General features: G+C 39.8%; 1 long non-coding RNA gene across 1 annotated transcript in view; it reads right to left on the bottom strand.

Moving 5' to 3' along the window:
* The window catches only part of LOC137658605 (uncharacterized), a 96,826-nt gene that overhangs the window by 76,142 nt on the left and 6,523 nt on the right, over positions 1-14,161 (bottom strand). The window contains exon 2 of the long non-coding RNA XR_011047387.1: positions 8,231-8,412. This is a non-coding gene — a long non-coding RNA (uncharacterized lncRNA). The remainder of the gene's footprint in view (positions 1-8,230; positions 8,413-14,161) is intronic.

Here is a 14,161-nt window from a genome sequence, read left to right as displayed (position 1 = left end):
GACACACTGACTCCGTAAACAAAAAATCCTCTAACAAGGACTAAGCTTGGACTGCATGTCTTGCAACACAGCTCAAGGTCTATGGGAGCAGGTGTGGTAACAGACGGGGTTAGCGACTGAAGTGGAACCATTACCCTCCCTGGAAGCATGCTATGCTTAAATAAAAGTCCATAGGAGGCTAAGCAGCTAAAGGCTCCTCTCCAAATGACAGAGTCCTCAAGGGAAAATCAGAAGGAGGGAGAATAGCACTTTCTCATCTACAGGAACCATATCCGAGAAAAGCTAAGTTCTCTCAGTGAGGGTTTCACTGGTGCAAAAGCAGCAGACTAGAAGGCAACGTTATGAAACTGCTTGACAGTCTAGTGAGTTGGCAACAACCAAAGATGTGTGACTGAGAAGCATGCGGTAAGGTATGCAGAGCATGCTGTATGCAGAGCATGCTGTATGCAGAGCATGCTGTATGTAGAGCATGCTGTAAGGTAAGCAGAGCATGTTGCATGGCGTGCGGCTTATGCTGCATGGGATGAGGCTCATGCTGCATGGGATGAGGCTCATGCTGCATGGGATGAGGCTCATGCTGCATGGTATGAGACTCATGCTGCATGGGATGAGGCTCAAGCTGCAAGGGATGAGGCTTATGCCGCATGCGTTGAGGAGGATGCCGCATAGTATGAGGCTCCTGCCTCATGGGTTGAGGCGGTTATTTATTCTTAAAAGGAAATCTGAACCTGACCCTAATCTAGCTGTCCGAGGATTTACCTGTTGAGACATCAGTCTCTTTACCAGCGAGTTTTACCAGATTTCCCCGGGCCACCACGTGACACAATTGGTAGCAATTCATTCAAATTACCCCTAATGAGTCAATATGGATAAATATCAACACAACATCGTGTTCAAATAGAAATAAATTTCTACCTCATACTTGGGATCGAACGCTAGCCCCTTCTAATGAAAGGCCAGGTCGAAACCAACCATGCCACGAGAGCCCATTGCCGCATAGCATGAGGCTCCTGCCTCATGGTTTGAGGAGGACGCTGCGCAGAGAGAGGCTCATGCTGTGAAGAATGCGGTTGCTGCATGCGTTGAGGCGGCTGCCTCATAGCATGAGGTTCCTCAAGAGTTGAGGCTCTTGCCTTAAGAGTTGAGGTTGCCTCAAGAGTGGAGGTGGCTGCCGCAAGAGTTGAGGTTGCTGCCTCAAGGATGGTGGAGGTTGCCGCAACGCAAGAGGTTGCTGCATAGCGCTGGTATCTGGCAACTCCCAATGCGGCAGCTCACGCGTGGAGGTAGGTTGAGGAACCTCAACATCATACGTCTGGCAGGGTGGACTGCGCAGAGGTGGAGTTGAGGTTGCTGCCTCGAGGATGGTGGAGGTTGTCGCACCGCAAGAGGTTGCTGCCTCGAGGATGGAGGAGGTAGTCGCAACGCAAGAGGCTCCTACCTCAAGGGTAGAGGAGGTTGCTGCAAAGCATAAGGCTCCTGCCTCAAGTGTTGAGGAGGTTGCCGCGTGGCAAGAGGCTCCTGCCTCAAGGAAAGTGGAGGTTGCTGCACAGAGCTGGTATCTGGCAACTCCCAATGCGGCAGCTCACGCATGGAGGTAGCTTGAGGAACCTCAACATCATACGTCTGGCAGGCTGGACTGCGTAGAGGTGGAGGAGCGCTCGCAGGAGGAGGTGTGTTAACCTTCTCTGCCTGAAACTCCTGCATCAACACCGCAAGCTGAGACAGCATTGTCAGCAGCATAGACCACTAGAGTTTAAGAAAGACAACAACAAACGGAGCTACTGTCCGTTGAAACTGAGGGTCTAAAACAGCTGGTGCGGCAACAGACGGAGTTACTGTCTGTTGCGATACCACCTTGCCTCTCTGGGAGGTGTGCAGTTGTCGTACTGCAGCAAGTCCGAACTGACCCAGTGCTAATGGCACCACCTAGGAGTTGGACTTGCGCGGAAGGGACCGACTTGCACTTAAAAGCTGCAAGATTTGGTCCATGGTTTCTGCGAGAAACCTCTTCCGCAGACGAGGAATAAATGGGCTCTCTCGTCTTTGTGTGGGTGGGGTGATCACGTCGGCTACGTGAGTTGGTTACACCCGAAACCACGGAGGGAAACGTCTGTTCGTCGATCAAGGCCTGCTGAACCCATAAGTCCTTCGACATTACTTCTCCCTTGGGCTTGGGAGCTTGTAAGAGGTCCCAGACTAGGCGAACAACTGGCACGAACAGACGAACCCTCGAACGCAACACTGTAACACTTTGCGCTTATCACTTTTGATTTTCTGTTTGCACTTATTTCACTGAAATCGAAACTTTAAGTGGTTTGTACCTGAAACACGCAATTCTATCCTTCATTAAAATTTAATAATTGCGAAAACAGTATTACAATGTAACAGAAAAACATAATGAAAGATAAATAATTCAGTGGCTGGAAAAGAGACTAAACACTAGATCAAATAAACTACGTTTAAAATCTCTCACCGCATAAAGCCTGAGAACAAGAATAAAACTCTAGAAACGTTTACCTTCTTCCCCTAAAGAGACTAGGGAGAAGAGCAAAAACGATAACAACGTTACCCGCTTGAACGAAACGTTTATCCTCCTCTCTCTCCCTCCGTCTCTATCTCTCTCTCTCTCTCTCTTGACTTGGCACCTGAGAGAAGAGCCCAATTATATATATCGTTAAAACATATTATTGTTAAAGGAAAAAAACTGAAAGGTTTCCCAAATAAAAAGTTCCTTTATTAGAATTAAAACCATTTAAGCTAAGAAAGAATGAACAAAACGCTAGAATCGGTTTACTCTTACTGCAACGTGACACCGTGATAGACTCTCTCTCTATCGTAACGATAGAGCGCAAGTTGAACGTTCTGAACGTCAACAACTGCAGAGACAAAACAAAACGTTAGTTCAACTTTGAAAACAGTACAAGACTATCAAAGAAATTCTTTCAAAAACATTAAAATAGCATAATATGTTAACAGGTAAAAACGAAATGACGGGCTCAATGTTAATTAACTTCGGTTCAAGAAAAGACCGCCTACTATTAGGAAAGGTCGAATATAAACAAATATAAAAAATTAATTTTAATAAGTTTATAATAAAAGGAAGTTAATCAAAGAGGCCTATAAAAGGCGGAGAGATATAAAATAAATCTATAACTTTGTTAAGCAAAATTAAGAGAGTCTATACTCTCTTCGACACCAACACTTCCGTCTAAGGGAAGGGTCGGCCATTTAAAAGTGAAAGAGAGTTCATACTCTCTTCGTACCAAAATTAAATCAAAAATTAAATCAAATTAATTCCAAAAACTTGCTAAGCTAATGATATAGCTTCCTGAATAGCGAAGGCTAAACTCTAGAGCAAATACATCACCAAATCGTGAGCAATAACTCCAGAATCAACAGCGTATCCAAGTAGGTCTAGCCGGAGGCACGACAGAGGAAAAATTGAGGTGGTGTTGACAAGAAGTACTAGAGTACCTGACCACAGATGGCGCTGTTGTGTACACCCCCACCTGAATAGCGATCGCTGGCGTATCCCGACCGTAGATTTCTGTCGGGCAACAGAGTTGACAGCTACATGATTATCGGGTAAGATTAATATTGAAAAAGTAGTGCATGAAGTTCAAAGACTTCTGAGTAACACCTACAAAGTATCACGTGAGGCACAAAGACTTTATGTAAAGGATATTATATATTGCATGAAGTGCAAAGACTTCTGTGTAACACCTACAAAGTATCCTGTGAGGTGATAAGACCTCTGAATAACACCTACAAAGTATCACATGAGGTGCAAAGACTTTATGTAAGGGATTCAAAGTATTGCATGAAGTGCCAAGACTTCAGAATAACACCTACAAAGTATCACGTGAGGTGCCAAGACTTCTGAGTAACGCCTACAAAGTATCACGTGAGGGGCAAAGACTTTATGTAATGGATACAAAATATTGCATGAAGTGCAAAGACTTCTGAGTAACACATACAAAGTATCACGTGAGGCACAAAGCCTTAATGTAATGGATACAATGTATTGCATGAAGTGCAAAGACTTCTGAGTAACACCTACAAAGTAACGCATGAAGTGCTAAGACTTCTGATCAACACCTGCAAAGTATCACGTGAGTTTCAAAGACTTTATGTAATGGGTACAAAGTATTGGATGAAATGCAAAGACTTCTGAGTAACACCTACAAAGTATCGCGTGAGGTGCCAAGACTTCTGAGTAACACCTACAAAGTAACGCATGAGGTGCTAAGACTTCTGATTAACACCTGCAAAGTATCACGTGAGTTTCAAAGACTTTATGTAATGGATACAAAGTATTGGATGAAATGCAAAGACTTCTGAGTAACGCCTACAAAGTATCGCGTGAGGTGCCAAGACTTCTGAGTAACACCTACAAAGTATCACGTGAGTTGCAAAGACTTCTGATTAACACCTGCAAAGTATCTCGTGAGTTTCAAAGACTTTATGTAATGGATACAAAGTATTGGATGAAATGCAAAGACTTCTGAGTAACACCTACAAGGTATCGCGTGAGGTGCCAAGACTTCTGAGTAACACCTACAAAGTATCACGTGAGTTGCAAAGACTTTATGTTATAGATATAAAGTATTGCATAAAGTGCAAAGACTTCTGAGTAACACAGAGTATCATATAAGGTGCCAAGACTTCTGAGTAACACCTACAAAGTATCACGTGAGGCGCAAAGACTTTATGTAATAATTAGAAAGTAGTGCATGAAGTACAAAGACTTCTGAGTAACACCTACTTTGTATCGCGTGAGGTACCAAGACTTCTAAGTAACACCTACAAAGTTTCACTTGAGGTGCAAAGACTTTATGTAATAATTAGAAAGTAGTGCATGAAGTACAAAGACTTCTGAGTAACACCTACTTTGTATCGCGTGAGGTACCAAGACTTCTAAGTAACACCTACAAAGTTTCACTTGAGGCGCAAAGACTTTATGTAATAATTAGAAAGTAGTGCATGAAGTACAAAGACTTCTGAGTAACACCTACTTTGTATCGTGAGAGGTACCAAGACTTCTAAGTAACACCTACAAAGTTTCACGTGAGGCGCAAAGACTTTATGTAATGGATACAAAGTATTGCATGAAGTGCAAAGACTTCTGAGTAACACCTATTTAGTATCACCTGAGGTGCCTTGACTTCTAAGTAACACCTACAAAGTTTCACGTGAGGCGCAAAGACTTTATGTAATGGATACAAAGTATTGCATGAAGTGCAAAGACTTCTGAGTAACACCTACTTAGTATCACGTGAGGTGCTTTGACTTCCAAGTAACATCTAAAAATATCACAGGAGGCGCAAAGACTTTATTTAATGATTACAAAGTAGTGCATGAAGTGCAAAGACTTCTGATTAATACCTACAAAGTATCACGTGAGGCGCAAAGACTTTATGTAATGGATACAAAGTATTGGATGAAATGCAAAGACTTCTGAGTAACACCTACTTAGTATCACGTGAGGTGCCTTGACTTCCAAGTAACATCTAAAAAGTATCACATGAGGCGCAAAGATTTTATTTAATGATTACAAAGTAGTGCATGAAGTTCAAAGACTTCTGAGTAACACCTACAAAGTATCACGTGAGGCACAAAGACTTTATGTAAACGATATTATATATTGCATGAAGTACAAAGACTTCTGTGTAACACCTACAAAGTATCCTGTGAGGTGATAAGACCTCTGAGTAACACCTACAAAGTATCACATGAGGTGCAAAGACTTTATGTAAGGGATTCAAAGTATTGCATGAAGTGCCAAGACTTCAGAATAACACCTACAAAGTATCACGTGAGGTGCCAAGACTTCTGAGTAACACCTACAAAGTATCACGTGAGGGGCAAAGACTTTATGTAATGGATACAAAATATTGCATGAAGTGCAAAGACTTCTGAGTAACACATACAAAGTATCACGTGAGGCACAAAGCCTTAATGTAATGGATACAATGTATTGCATGAAGTGCAAAGACTTCTGAGTAACACCTACAAAGTAACGCATGAGGTGCTAAGACTTCTGATTAACACCTGCAAAGTATCACGTGAGTTTCAAAGACTTTATGTAATGGGTACAAAGTATTGGATGAAATGCAAAGACTTCTGAGTAACACCTACAAAGTATCGCGTGAGGTGCCAAGACTTCTGAGTAACACCTACAAAGTAACGCTCGAGGTGCTAAGACTTCTGATTAACACTTGCAAAGTGTCACGTGAGTTTCAAAGACTTTATGTAATGGATACAAAGTATTGGATGAAATCCAAAGACTTCTGAGTAACACCTAAAAAGTATTGCGTGAGGTGCCAAGACTTCTGAGTAACACCTACAAAGTAACGCATGAGGTGGTAAGACTTCTGATTAACACCTACAAAGTAACGCATGAGGTGGTAAGACTTCTGATTAACACCTGCAAAGTATCACGTGAGTTTCAAAGATTTTATGTAATGGATACAAAGTATTGGATGAAATGCTAAGACTTCTGAGTAACACCTACAAAGTATCGCGTGAGGTGCCAAGACTTCTGAGTAACACCTACAAAGTAACGCATGAGGTGCTAAGACTTCTGATTAACACCTGCCAAATATCACGTGAGTTTCAAAGACTTTATGTAATGGATACAAAGTATTGTATGAAATGCAAAGACTTCTGAGTAACACCTACAAAGTATCGCGTGAGGTGCCAAGACTTCTGAGTAACACCTACAAAGTATCACGTGAGGCGCAAAGACTTTATGTAATAATTAGAAAGTAGTGCATGAAGTACAAAGACTTCTGAGTAACACCTACTTTGCATCACGTGAGGTACCAAGACTTCTAAGTAACACCTACAAAGTTTCACGTGAGGCGCAAAGATTTTATGTAATGGATACAAAGTATTGCATGAAGTGCAAAGACTTCTGTGTAACACCTACTTAGTATCACGTGAGGTGCCTTGACTTTCAAGTAACATCTAAAAATATCACATGAGGCGCAAAGACTTTATTTAATGATTACAAAGTAGTGCATGAAGTGCAAAGACTTCTGAGTAACACCTACAAAGTATCACGTGAGGAGCAAAGACTTTATGTTATAGATATAAAGTATTGCATAAAGTGCAAAGACTTCTGAGTAACACTTACAAAGTATCACGTGAAGTATACTTTGTAGGTGTTACTCAGGAGCCTTTGTACTTCAAGCAATATTGTATTATATGAAGTGCAAAGACTTCTGATTAACACCTACAAAGTATTACGTGAGGTGCCAAGACTTTATGTAAGGGTTTCAAAGTATTGCATGAAGTACCAAGACTTCTGAGTAACACCTACAAAGTATCATGTGAGGCGCAAAGACTTTGTGTGATGATTACAAAGTAGTGCATGAGGTGCAAAGACTTCTGAGTAACACCTATTTAATATCACGTGAGGTGCCTAGACTTCCAAGTAACATCTAAAAAGTATCACATGAGATGCGAAGACTTTGTGTAATGATTACAAAGTATTACCTGAGGTGCCAAGACTTTCTGTGTAATACCACTAATTATTGTATGAAGAGCAAAGACTTCTGAGTAACACCTATAATGTATCGAGTGAGGTGCAACGGCTTCTAAGTAACAGCTATAAAGTATCATGAGTTGCAGCTTCTTGTAAGTAATGGCTATGAAGTACCACGTGACATACAAAGCTTGCTAAGTAACTGTTACAAAGTATCATGTGAGGTGCAAAGACTTCTAAGTATCAGCCGAAAAATATTGTCTTTAGTACAAAGACAAAAAACCTAAGTAACACCTACAAACTGTCACATGAAGTGCAAAGATATCCAAGTAACATCTACAAAGTATCATGTGAGGTGCAAAGACATCTAAGTAACATCTACAAAGTATCATGTGAGGTGCAAAGATATCCAAGTAACATCTACAAAGTATCATGTGAGGTGCAAAGACATCTACAAAGTATCATGTGATGTACAAAGACATCTAAGTACCATCTACAAAGTATCACATGAGGTACAAAGGCTTCTAATTAATGCATACCATATTCCTATTTCACTTGTGCAAAACCATCACTAACATTATAATTTATAGCAGTATAATTAAATAAGCCTAACTTAAGCAAACATGTACTCATATTTACCATATATTCACCGATAGACATAAAAAGCTGTGATAATGTATCTTTTACTAAATCAACAAAACAAATCACATGTCAAGACATGTTCATAGGTCATAAACTCACCAAGTCCAGGAGATGAGTTCGTTTTTTGACCTCTGTCCCGCCGAAGAGGATTGAATTAGATTCCTGAAGATAGGACATGTGGTGCGTCACTGGGTCCGGGGACTTTATTCAACGTCAAGTAGGTTAAATATAATCTGTACAGCCCTCAATTTAAGATAATAGCTCCTAAAGTGCTGTGTTCTCTGGAAAAAAAAAGGGAAATCGTCATTAATCATGGTTCCAATACAAAAATGTTTTGATGAAGATATTCTAAATAAAGAGGTTTTCCATTAGAAATCTATTGTATCATAGACTCCCAAAGGATAAGAGGGATAATTTGAATAAAAAAATTTATTTCAAAGGAGATACATGAAGTGTTTTACAGCTGTATTTAATTTTATCTAATCACAAGCACATTTATTTCAGTACTTACTCTACAGGTAGATTTCTCTGGATTTTTAGCATTATGGATTTTAGCAATATGGACTTGCACTGGGACATCTGATGATTTAGAGTCAAGGTGCAACTGTATGGAGACCTATGAGTAAGAAATGAATGGTCACCAAGCTTTTGGAAAAAGTAGTAAAAGGAAGTATAGTAGACAAGTAAAAACTGAAGGGGAAGGGCAAAGTCTCTGAAGCAATGCTTAAAGAGCTGAAACCTCTAAAGCAATATGTAGAGTCAAAGGAAGCTGCAGTGTCTCTAAAGCAGTGTAAAAAGAGCCGATGGAAGCTGCAAAACCTCTAAACAAATACGTAAAGAGAAGAAGATGAGCTGCAAACCCTCAGTCTAAAGCAATGGAAAAGGACCCGAAGGAAGCTGTAAAACCTCTAAAGCAATGGAAAAGGACCCGAAGGAAGCTGTAAAACCTCTAAAGCAATGGAAAAGGACCCGAAGGAAGCTGTAAAACCTCTAAACCAATGGAAAAGGACCCGAAGGAAGCTGTAAAACCTCTAAAGCAATGGAAAAGGACCCGAAGGAAGCTGTAAAACCTCTAAAACAATGTGTAAAGTCAAAGGAAGGTGCATTGTGTCTTAACCATGTGTAAAGAGAACAAGTTGAACTGTAAAACCTCTAAAGCAGTGATTCCCAACCGGTGTGCCGCGGCACCAAGGGGTGCCGTGAGATCTTTCGAGGGTGCCGCCAAAATTCAGAGGAAAAAATTGCATTAACTTCACTTTCTCTGCTTCTGCTGCTGCTGCTGCACAATTTAGCAATCGAATTTTCAACTTAGCTACTTTTCATTGAATTTGTATAATAATTTGTACTTATGGAAAATTACAATCCAGGAGAACAATACTAATTATATGATTTTGCTGTGTAATAATTGTACGAAAGAAAATCCATATATAATTACAACTCACTGCTTCCTACACAGAGAGGCGTTAGTAGCCAAGACATGTGGAGAAGAGTTGACTGAGGTTTTAAACCAGGCTGTCAAGATGGTTACTTTCATCAAATCCAGGCCACTGAAAAAAAAGGGTTTTTCAAAAGATGTGTCAAGAAATGGGTGCGGTTCATATTTCACTGATTTTGCATACTGACATAAGGTGGTTATCAAGGGGTCGTGTACTGAACCGCGTTCTTGAACTCAAAGAAGAATTAAAAACATTTTTCCAAGAGGAGAGACATAATATATTCATAAAGCTGCTTGAAAATTCTACTTGGTGTTTGAAGCTGTCATATTTGGCAGATATTTTCATGAAGCTGAATGAAATAAATCTCTCAATGCAGGGGAGACTTGAGGGAATTGTAACATCAGTTAACAAGATGAAAGGTTTCCAGAGAAAGTTAAAATCATGGAAGTCGGCTGTTCAGAAAGACGATGTGTCAAACTTCTCTTCTCTTCAACAACCAGGATATAAAGGTCTGGGAACTGTAAAAAATCTTATTCTTAATCACTTGGAACAACTAAGAGAAGAAGTTGATAAGTATTTTCCATCGCTTTCTACAGAGAAACTCGATTGGATTGTATCACCCTTCGAACTGGCTGACATGGCTGAAGAAATGGACTTCACGGCAATAGGACGTGACGAATTTCTTGATATGTCTGCTGATTCAACACAAAGTCAAATTTGAGAAGAGTGACGTGAAACTGACAGCTTTTTGGCATGGAACATTGGGGGAACATCCTAATTTGGCTAAGAAAGCTATTTCTCTACTTTTGCCTTTCTCCACATTGTATCTGTGTGAGCAGGCATTTTCTACCATGGCAACAATAAAATCGAAACAAAGAAATAGGCTTCTTTCACTTGAGGATGATATGCGGGTGGCATTATCAACAATAAGACCTGATATCAAGAGTTTGTGTTCCAAGCATCAATCGCAGGTTTCACACTAACTATGGTTCACTTATGCCTATTTGTGTGTATGTCTTGTACCATAGTGTAACAGTGTAACTACTTGAATACATTGTGCAACTACTGTAAAACTTGTCGAAATTATATATTTGTATTATAATACCATATTTTGTAATAGCAGGATCAGTGTGAAGAAAATTTTCATATCTATGTATGAGGTGTTGTTACATCGATGCAAAATGTCGAAATGCAAAAAAGATATAATAAAAAAAAAAAACGGAGATTTTAAATATGTATTTCCTTATAAGGGTGCCGGGATCTTTTGGAAGTCTTGCAAAGGGTGCCGCAAATTAGAATAGGTTGGGAACCACTGCTCTAAAGCAATGCATCAAGAGAACAAGTTTAACAGTGAAACCTATAAAGCAATGCATCAGGAGAACAAGTTTAACAGTGAAACCTATAAAGCAGTGCATCAGGAGAACAAGTTTAACAGTGAAACCTATAAAGCAATGAGTAAAAAGCCTATAAAGCAATGCAAAATGAGCCAAAGGAAGCTGCTAAACCTCGAAAGCAATGCGTAAAGAGAAGAATTTGATCTGCAAAACCTTTTAAGGCAATGTGTAAAGAGAAGAAGTTGAGCTGCAAAACCTCTTAAGTAATGTGAAATGAGGCGAAGGAAACTGCAAAGCCTCTAAAGCAATGCATAGAGAGAAGTTGAACTGCAAAACCTCTAAAGCAATGCATAGAGAGAAGTTGAACTGCAAAACCTCTAAAGCAATGTGTAAAGAAAAGTTGAACTGCAAAACCTCTAAAGCAATGTGTAAAGAAAAGTTTAACTGCAAAACCTCTAAAGCAATGTGTAAAGAGAAGTTGAACCGCTAAGACTCTAAAACAATGGGAAAGAAGTTGAAGGAATCTACAAAACCACTTAAGTAATGTGTAAAGAGCCGAAGGTAGCTGCAAAACTTTTAAAGCAATGCGTAAAGAGAAGACTTTGAACTACAAAGTCTCTAAAGCTATGCATATAGAGAAGAAGTTGAACTACAAAGTCTCTAAAGCAATGCGAAAAGAGAAGTTTAACTGCAAAGTCTCTAAAGCTATGCAAAAAAAGCCGAAGGAAGCTGCAAAACCTCTAAAGCATTGAGTAAAGAGAAGAAGTTGAATTCTAAAACCTCTAAAGCAATGAGTGAAGGGAAGTTGAACTGCAAGAATGCTAAAGCAATGCGTAAAAAGAAGTTGAACTGCAAAGCCTCTAAAGCAATGAGTAAAGAGAAGTTGAACTGCAAAACATCTAAAGCAATGCGTAAAGAGAAGCTGAACTGCAAAAACCTCTAAAGCAATGAGTAAAGAGAAGTTGAACTGCAAAACCTCTAAAGCAATGCGTAAAGAGAAGTTGAACTGCAAAACCTCTAAAGCAATGCGTAAAGAGCAGTTGAACTGCAAAACCTCTAAAGCAATGCGTAAAGAGCAGTTGAACTGCAAAACCTCTAAAGCAATGCGTATAGAGAAGTTGAACTGCAAAACCTCTAAAGCAATGCGAAAGAAGCGGAAGGAATCTACAAAGCATCTAAAGCAATACGTAAAGAGCCGAAGGAAGCTGCAAAATCTCTAGAGCAATGTGTAAAGAAGAATAATTGAACTGCAAAGTCTATAAAGCTATGCGAAAGAAGCCGAAGGAAGCTGCAAAGCCTCTAAAACATTGAGTAAAGAAAAGTTGAACTGTGAAACCTCTAAAGCATTGAGTATAGAGAAGTTGAACTGTAAAACCTCTACAGCATTGAGTAAAGAGAAGAAGTTGAACTATAAAACCTCTAAAGCAATGTGTAAGGAGAAGTTGAACTGCAAAGCCGCTAAAACAATACGTAAAAGAAGCTGAGCTATAAAACCTCTAAAGCAATGGCATAAGAGCCGAATGAAGCTGCAAAGCCTCTAAAGCAATGCGTAAAGAGCCGAGGGAAGCTGCAAAACCTCTAAAGCAATGCCTAAAGAGAAGAATTTGAACAACAAAACCTTTAAAGCAATGCGTAAAGAGAAAGTTGAACTGCAGAGAAGCCAGAGAGAGCTGCAACGCCTTTAAAACAATGCAAAAAGAGAAGAAATTGACTGCTAAACCTCTAAGCAATGCATAAAGAGAAGTTGAATTGCAAGACCTCTGAAGTAATGTGTAAGGAGAAGTTGAACTGCAAGCCTATAAAGCAATGCATAAAGAGAAGTTGAATTGCGAGACCCCTGAAGTAATGTGTAAGGAGAAGAGGTTGAACTGCAAGCCTATAAAGCAATGCAAAAGGAGTCAAAGGAAGCTGCAAAGTCTCTAACAATATGCTTAAAGAGCCAAAGGAAGCTTCAAATCCTCTAAAGCAATGAATAAAGAGTCGAATGAGGCTTCAAAGCCGCTAAAGTAATGAATAGAGTGTCAACGGGGAGCTGCAAAGCCTCTAAAATAATTGTTAATGAGTCAAAGAAGAGCTGAAAAGCCTCTAAAGCAATGCGTCAAGAGTTGAAGGGGAGTTGCAAAGCCTATAAAGCCATGCATAAAGAGTCAAAGGGAATTTCAAAGCCCCTAAAGCAATGTGTAAAGAGTCGAAGAGAGCTGCAAAGCTTCTAAAGTAATGCGTAAAGAATCAAAGTGTGCTGCAAAACTTCTAAAGCAATACATTAAGAACCAAAGAGAAGCTACAAAGCCTTTAAAACCATGCACAACGAGTTGAAGGGAAATTGCAAAGCCCCTACATCAATGCGTAAAGAGTCAAAGGGTGCTGCAAAGCCTCTAAAGCAATGCGTAAAGAGTCGAAAGGGGGCTGTAATACCTCTAAAGTAATGCATTAAGAACCAAAGGGGAGTTGCAAAGCCTCTAACGCAATACATAGAGAGTTGGAGAAGGCTTCAAAGCCTCTCTTATAAACGCTTTAAGAATAGAAAGGGTTACAAAGCCTCTAATACAATGCGTAAAGAGCTGAAGTGAGCTGCAAGCCTCTTTTAGTAATGGTTTAAGAGTAAAAAGAGTTACAAAGCCTCTAATGCAATACATAAAGAGCCAAAGGAAGCTGCAACGCTTCTTTTAGTAATGCTTTAAAAGTAGCAATAGAGCTACAAAGCCTCTAATGTAATACACAAAAAGTCGAAGGAAGCTGCAATGCCTCTTAGTAATGCCGAAAGAGTAGAATGAGCCACAAATTCTCTGATGCAATGCGTAAAGAAGTGAAGGAAGCTGCAACCCCTCTTTTAGTAATCTTTAAGAGTAGAAAGAGCGCTACAAGGCCTCTAATGCAATGCGTAGAGAGCTGAAGGAAGCTTCAACGTCCCTTTTAGTAAAGCCTTAAGAGTAGAAAAAGAGCTACAAAGCCTCTTATGCAATGCGTAAAAAGCCGAAGGGAGTTTCAACGCCCCTTTTTAGTAGTGCCATATGAGTTGAAAGAGCTACAAAGCTTCTAATGCTATGCGTAAAGAGCCAGATAGAGCTGCAAAACCTATATAACTAATGCCTTGAGGAGGTAAGTTAAACCTGCATCCCACAACGTACTGTTATTCGGTACCCGAGACTTTCTATGTTACTTAATTATAGTTATTTATACCAGTAATCATCAATACTATCATTAGGAACTTTTGAAATAGATTTACGTTTTATATAAGCTTTCATTATAAGACAAATAAA

Source organism: Palaemon carinicauda, chromosome 19 (genome assembly GCF_036898095.1).
Source record: "Palaemon carinicauda isolate YSFRI2023 chromosome 19, ASM3689809v2, whole genome shotgun sequence".
In the NCBI taxonomy this organism is placed as follows: Eukaryota; Metazoa; Arthropoda; class Malacostraca; order Decapoda; family Palaemonidae; genus Palaemon; species Palaemon carinicauda.
Note: the sequence above shows the minus strand (reverse complement) of the source record. Positions and strands in the feature narration are given on the sequence as shown.